Here is a 7,139-nt window from a genome sequence, read left to right as displayed (position 1 = left end):
ACTTCTAAAAATTTAAAATAATATTAATTATAAAATATTAATACAATTGACACACTATTAGGAAATATTATCTAATAACAAATATGATTGAAAATACATACAAATACTTGATTACTTACTACAAATTATTCTTATTATTATATTAGGCATTACAGACGCGCGCTTTGCGCGCGCTATTTAGTTTTAATATTATACTATTACTATTATACTATTAACTCTTTCATACACATAACTGTCAAAATATACAATGACAGCCGCTCACGAAGTAAGCGTAGCCTGAGAACCAATCGGCATCGCGGAAAAGCGACAACAATTAATAAATTTCGATAAATTTGAATATTGATTTAACATGCCTTTTTTAGAAATGGAAGTAGAACATTAATAAAAAAGAAGTGAATTAAAGACAAATTTTATAATGAAAAATACTCTTTTATTTACGCTATAATTTATTGATTGCATATTTTAAAAGAGCAGTCGGGAGACGCCACGCCAAATTTTATACTTAATATTTCAACATATATTTTTGCTTCTCTCTTTCTGTATGCATTTCTCTGTTTATGTATATGTGCGTGCGTGAGTGCGTCGTGTACATGCACATGTATATAAGAATACACATATACACGCACACACGTGGCGTCTCCCGACTGCTCTTTTAAAATATGCAATTAATAAATTATAGCGTAAATAAAAGAGTATTTTTCATTATAAAATTTGTCTTTAATTTACTTCTTTTTCATTAATGTTCTACTTCCATTTCTAAAAAAGGCATGTTAAATCAATATTCGAATTTATCGAAATTTATTAATTGTTGTCGCTTTTCCGCGATGCCGATTGGTTCTCAGGCTACGCTTACTTCGTGAGCGGCTGTCATTGTATATTTTGACAGTTATGTGTATGAAAAAGTTAATAGTATAATAGTAATAGTATAATATTAAAACTAAATAGCGCGCGCAAAGCGCGCGTCTGTAATGCCTAATATAATAATAAGAATAATTTGTAGTAAGTAATCAAGTATTTGTATGTATTTTCAATCATATTTGTTATTAGATAATATTTCCTAATAGTGTGTCAATTGTATTAATATTTTATAATTAATATTATTTTAAATTTTTAGAAGTTTTTAATTTTGTACTTTATACTTATTATTATATGTATATTACATTTTTATTACCAAATAAACCTGTCTTATGTACCAATTAATTTTTAAGACTTTTTGTTTATTATTATTTAAACTTTTTAAACCTGTTTTTGGTTAAATTTATTTTTGTATAAGTTTTTGTTTTTAAATTTTTTTTTATTATTTTACACTTTTTAAACCTGTTTTTGTTGGTAAAGTTTTTGTTTTTAAATTTTTAAAAATTTTTATTTTAAACTTTTTAAACTTGTTTTTAGTTAAATTTATTTTTATATAAATTTTTGATTTTAAATTTTTTTTGTATGTTTTTGTTTTTACACTTTATTTTAAATTTTAGTTATTAAATTAATTTTTTTTATAAGTTTGTTTTTATTTATTAATTTTTATTTTGTGCAATTAAATTAACCTAGTTTAGGCAGCAGTCGGGAGTTTTTCTTTTTAAACAATTTTTTATTTAATTTTTTTTAATTTTTATTTTCTGCATTTAATTTAACCTAGTTTAGGCAGCAGTCGGGAGTCTTTTTTTTAAAACAATTTTTTTATTCTGTCTTGTATGGCATAATCGCACTCAGCGTCCCACCATCTATGGGAGGGCTCACGCCCAGCAGGACGTCGGCCGGTCGTCTCCCCACCGCTCCGTCTACCTGAAGCATGATCGACTGCGCTTCTGAGGATGCCTACGAATTTTTCGTAATAGTTGTTAATTTGAACAGATCGATGTGTGGGAGCAACTCCGACTTGACAGCGCGGTCCACAAATTTCTGGAATAACGACTAGTCTGTTTTTTTCGTAGAAATTCTATTTGTGATCTTTTTATAAGGAAGGGAGCAATTATCGAACTTAAATGATATGGGGTAGTGTTCGCTACCCCAAGTCTCCTCGAGTTGTTGGTATTCGACCCTGTCTATTATACCTACTGACCCAAACATAAGGTCGAGGTTGGAATCGCGTTGCCCACGCTGGCCCACTCTCGACCTCGTATCAATATTAATACAGAGGTAACCCATATCCATCATCGTATCGTGCAAACTCTCACCGCCAGGCATAGTGAAATCGCAGTTCCAGACCGTATTATGAGCGTTAAAATCCCCCAATATGACAGTGTCTTCACAACCGTCCACAATGTTCGTATATGGTTTTCAAATCCCGCGACGTGATAACGCCTCGAGGATGTCTATAGACCGCAAAAATATTAAGATTGCTATCCAAATTCTTAGTTCTGATTCCCAGAGTGTCATATCCGGCCGGGGCAGTCTCAGCGCCTGCGATGACCTCAAATTCGATGTTTGTCCGGACGGAGATCGCAGCTCCACCACTATGCAGCAGATTCTTACTTTGCAGTGTTTTAAAGCCTGGAAAGTATACACGGTTATTATCTCTGAACATTTAGTTTTGGTTAGAACCACTATATCGAAATCCATTATATGTTTCGTTAACTCATTTCTGTTGCTCTTATATCCTCGGCAATTCCATAGTAGTAGCTTGAATGTTATTGCGAGGAGAGAGGTAAAGACCTCTCGCTGGCAACTGGAGCAACCCTATCTAAAGCGGGTACACTGGATTCCCTTGCATCATTATTTCTATCGTGTGGCGACTTACCCCTAACCTGAAGGCAGTCGTTCGAAATGGCATTTAAAAGAAACACTCGTGCCTCTGGGATCTCATGCAGTAGATGAAGGATGTCAGACACTGCCTCTTTAATCCTACGCCAGTCTTCACGGCTCTCCGATAGAGCGTGACCGGGGGAGGGCACCCCCTCCGCCAAGTCAGCCGTCGCCATCCGCGACCCAGCGGCCCCATCACGGACAGACGATAACAAAACGCCCGCTTCTCCCTACTAATTTCGCCAGCACGTAAATCAAATTGTTTATAATAATCCTGGGTGATTCTGGGCTCTCGGGGTCTTCTGGACCCGAAATTCATTCGTCGATGGCGGGGGGACACAGCCCCTCCAAGACGAGTCGAGGCAGCGCCCGCTGCGCGATGCTCCCCCGCCGAATTATTATGGGGGGGGGGGACACAGCCCCCTCGGCCCGGTTCAAGGCAGCGCCCGCCGCACGATACTCCCCAGCCGAATTGCCAAGATTAGCCGCTTCAGCGTATGTGGCTCCTCCAGAGGCGGGAAGGCTCGGCCAAGCCTCCGGATTCGTAAAAAAGGCTACGGTGGGGTGATTCCCCCCTTTCACAATACGTCTAGCACTGTAAAAAGATACTTTTTTGTGAGCCATGACAATATTAATTTGCTTGTTCTTCTCGAAAATAGGGCAATTCCTAAAGGTGGACTTATGTGGCCCCCCACAATTGCGACATTTGACCGACCTTTTGCACTGGCCGTGTGCCTTATCACCACATACGACACAACAGGTCTCACTCTTACATGAAGTTTTGGTATGGCCGAACCTGTAGCAATTGAAACATTGTCTAGTTTGCGGAACGAAAGGTCTAACCTTAAGGCCAACATTATTAGCGAAAATCTTCAGATCTCTATAATGCCAACTCCCTTGAAAGTAATTATAATGTTATCCGTTTCCGATAAAACCGTCTTCTTCTCTGTGTTATCCCATTTTCGTCGGTACATGCGCTCGAGGCCAACGATACCCGATTTATTCTGTATTACCGACCATAGGTCCTCAACCGACGAAGGCCAATCCGAAATAACACCTTTACTTATCATTGACCGCTGCTCCACAAAAGCTTTTAATTTATTAGGGATTTTCTCGATCGTCTCTAAAGCCAGATTAGCATCTACATAATCTTTGAATTCGGCCTCAGCAGAAAAATGATTGAGCATGTCTACTGTCGTAGGACAGATCCGATTGTCCGTCAAGATTATCCACATTTTAATTAGATTCTTACCTTTTCTAGCTGAGGTTTGGTCAGGGGTGAGCTTTATTGTAATTTTAGCCTTGCCGCAAAAGCTGTTGTCATACCTTGTGACCGTGGGACGAGCGTGCTGTTGTGTACATTTTTTCAAAACACTGCCACAAACTGTGTATATTTCCTTGTCTTTATCCATGAGCGCAGAGGTCACAGGCAAATCACGTGAATGAGTGTCGGATATGTTGTCATTATTAATATCTAAAAGTACTGATACATTGTCGTCAATTATCTTACCACTATCTTCCAGGACAGCTTTGTTTTACTAAAAGATCGCATGCCTGGGCGTCGTCGTTATTAACTATATTGCTACAATCTATCTCCATTTCGTCACACAAAAAGTTCTCACTCTGAGAAGGAGAAATATTACGTCTCTTATTGAGTTCCTCGTCCCTCTGTTTGTTAACAAACGAATTCCTTCGGCTTCTCGTCGTACGCCACTCAGAATCCACCGTATGATCCTTTTCCATTATCTGCTTAACAGTCGCGTCAAATATTTGTTCCGAGACACCAGTCCTCATCCTCTTGTGCGACTTCCTCAGTGCCTCATCGTCAGCAGCTCGCAGGTTACCGAGCTTCGATTGCGGATCCACAGGGTCCGTCATAAAAACGCAGTTAGGCGTTAATGCAAAGGGGAGCGTTAATGCAAAGCTCCCCCTCCGAGAGGGGAGCACAAAAGATTGTTAATTACAAAAAGGCCCCCAAAGGAGAGACAATTTCAAGTACCCGAGACTATTCTATTCTATGAGCCACGGCAGGGAATAGAAGGATCGGAACACTAAGCAGGACAAGAGCAGGGAACACGTCCGTCACGTATGGCGGCTAGAGCCAAACTCCGTAACGCTCGCGTAAACGTAGTATAGATTAGATTACCGGTTTCTTACAAAATTTTACATAAAACGCGAGATTCACTTAGGTATGCAAGTTTAACGCCTATTGAGTTAATATGAAATAATTTTCCAAAATGTAAAAATAACACGATGTTATATATGCGGTTTGGCGTGAATGTATATCGCGACAATAGCCGAGGTGATCGAAGAAGTTGTGTATAATGTCCCGATTCAACGGCCCCTGTCCCTGGTTGAGAGTGTTAATAATGACATTAATATCTCTCACACTGTCAAGCCAAATTGGCTCTTCGTTCAGCTTCTGACTCATTCATCATTTCTCCTTTTGCAAAATTTGGAAGACAGCATGGTGTATTGGTTGGTATAACAATGAATTGCTGCCAGTTCCAGATGTATTGAACAGTAAGTGATATAATCTTAACACGTTGAATAAAAAAGAAATCAGGATATTCTGATTATACAATACATTTTTACTTTGTAGAGGATGATTACGTGGCTGTATATTGGAGCGACAAATGGATTAGAGGATGCATTGAACGTCCAGATTCATCGGGAGAGAGAAGCGTAGTACGATTACTCGATCACGGTGGTTACTGGCAGTTTAGTAATTCGTAATGTAGGCCATTGATATATAATTATTTGAGTCTAGCCTTCCAAGCCATCAAAATCTTTTTAGCAAATATTCAGCCAAAGAACGTTATGTATACTATTCTTCCAGATTATACATCTCTACTCAAAATTATTTATCTTTAGATATGTAATTATACTTTAATGTTACTCCTTTGCAGGTAAATGGTCGACAGAAGCTTACAATGTGGTACAAAATTGTTCCTCAAAGGGAGCTGCTGCTCAAGCTCAGATTGAAGGTCGCATTCAAACTAATATTTATGCAAATATTTATTTTATGATACAAAATTATGGGGTAAGTAGTTATATCCAATCTTCGAGAATCTCTTTGCAGATGCGCAAATTAATTGAAATTAATTGATTTTTTTAAAGTTAATTTCCCTTACTGAAGAACTAGTAATGAACGGACATGCTGAACAAGTAGCATGGGACCAGATGAAGCCAGAAACACTTGAATCCATCTGTACATAAGAGTTGTCAAGAAACTCTACAATTTTCACGCATAATCCGCGATTCTTAGTCAGTATGGACTAGAGTTGAATACAATCGCCATTGATGATCCCCTTTAATCGCGTCAAAATTGATTATTTCGCTTTTTGACTTCGTTCTTTACTCATGTTGTAAAATAGTTTTCCAATTGTGTAGAATATTTATATTCAGAAAGAAAGAAATTTATAAAGATTGCTGTATTGATCGTAGAGTAGAGAAAACAATGGCTGCGTTCGCTTTGGACGCTTTCGTGCTGAAAGCATCACTCCATATTTTTTCAACATGTAATGAGCAATAAAGATAGACTGATGCTTTCAGCACGAAAGCGCCCAAAGCAAACGCAGCCAATAACTTAACATTTTACAAAGTAGTGTCACATTTAAACTAGAACATTGTATCGAATAACTCAGACGAATTAGGAAATTCGTTTCTACGTGACTCATCTATTTCTGATTGGGGACGATTCGAGAACTCATTGAAATAATTTAATTTCTTTTCACATTTAAATTTAGGTCACCGTAGATTAAACTTGTTACTTTAGAAGTTATTGTTAAATGGCATATTTTATTTAACGTCCCGTGTTATCTTTTCAAATTATTTAAAGGTTTTTCAGTAACTTGTATTCCGCATTTCACTGTCGTGGCATAAAATTATTTTATGTTTCAAAAGATGGAGACTAAGCTTTCGGATTAATCCAGATGTACGCATATACATATACTGTATATATTTTATTAATTGTTTACTTAGATATCGATGATTCTTGCGCGATATGCTAACACATTTTTTTCTATGCAAGATTTCAATGCAGTAGAAACTAGTTAACTGAGAAAAAGAGTCTATAAATGATTCGTAACTCGTGCAATTGCGCTCAACTGGAAACGTTTGGCAGTTATGAAATGTTAATATTTAATATTGTTGTTAAACATAATATAGAAATATTTTTCTATAAAATGTATACAAGTAAGGTTACAATCATTAAATTGTTCACAGTGCTCACGTACATAACTTTGTCGTGCGCTGCGATTAACTCAATTTATTATAATTTATTATAATTTTTTAACAAAGCAAAAATATAGCGATAATATGGCGCAATGAACATCGTTACGTAATATAGCTTTGATTATATGTAACATTAACATAATTATTTTTTAAGGTAATTATGA

At 37.0% G+C, this 7,139-nt stretch overlaps 1 long non-coding RNA gene across 1 annotated transcript; it reads right to left on the bottom strand.

Moving 5' to 3' along the window:
* Positions 1–1,380: 1,380 nt before the first annotated feature.
* LOC139783151 (uncharacterized) lies at positions 1,381–4,941 on the bottom strand. The gene is made up of 3 exons (XR_011721142.1): positions 4,250–4,941; positions 3,992–4,141; positions 1,381–3,862 (listed from the first exon to the last, which is right to left on the bottom strand). It is a non-coding gene; the product is annotated as an uncharacterized lncRNA (long non-coding RNA).
* Between the last annotated feature and the right edge of the window lie 2,198 nt (positions 4,942–7,139).

This window comes from Temnothorax nylanderi, unplaced genomic scaffold, assembly GCF_030848795.1.
Source record: "Temnothorax nylanderi isolate EJ_2023f unplaced genomic scaffold, tnyl_v1.0 TNYL_tig0473_pilon, whole genome shotgun sequence".
In the NCBI taxonomy this organism is placed as follows: domain Eukaryota; kingdom Metazoa; phylum Arthropoda; class Insecta; order Hymenoptera; family Formicidae; genus Temnothorax; species Temnothorax nylanderi.
The sequence above is the reverse complement of the archived record's forward strand: the minus strand, read 5'-3'. Positions and strand labels throughout refer to the sequence as shown.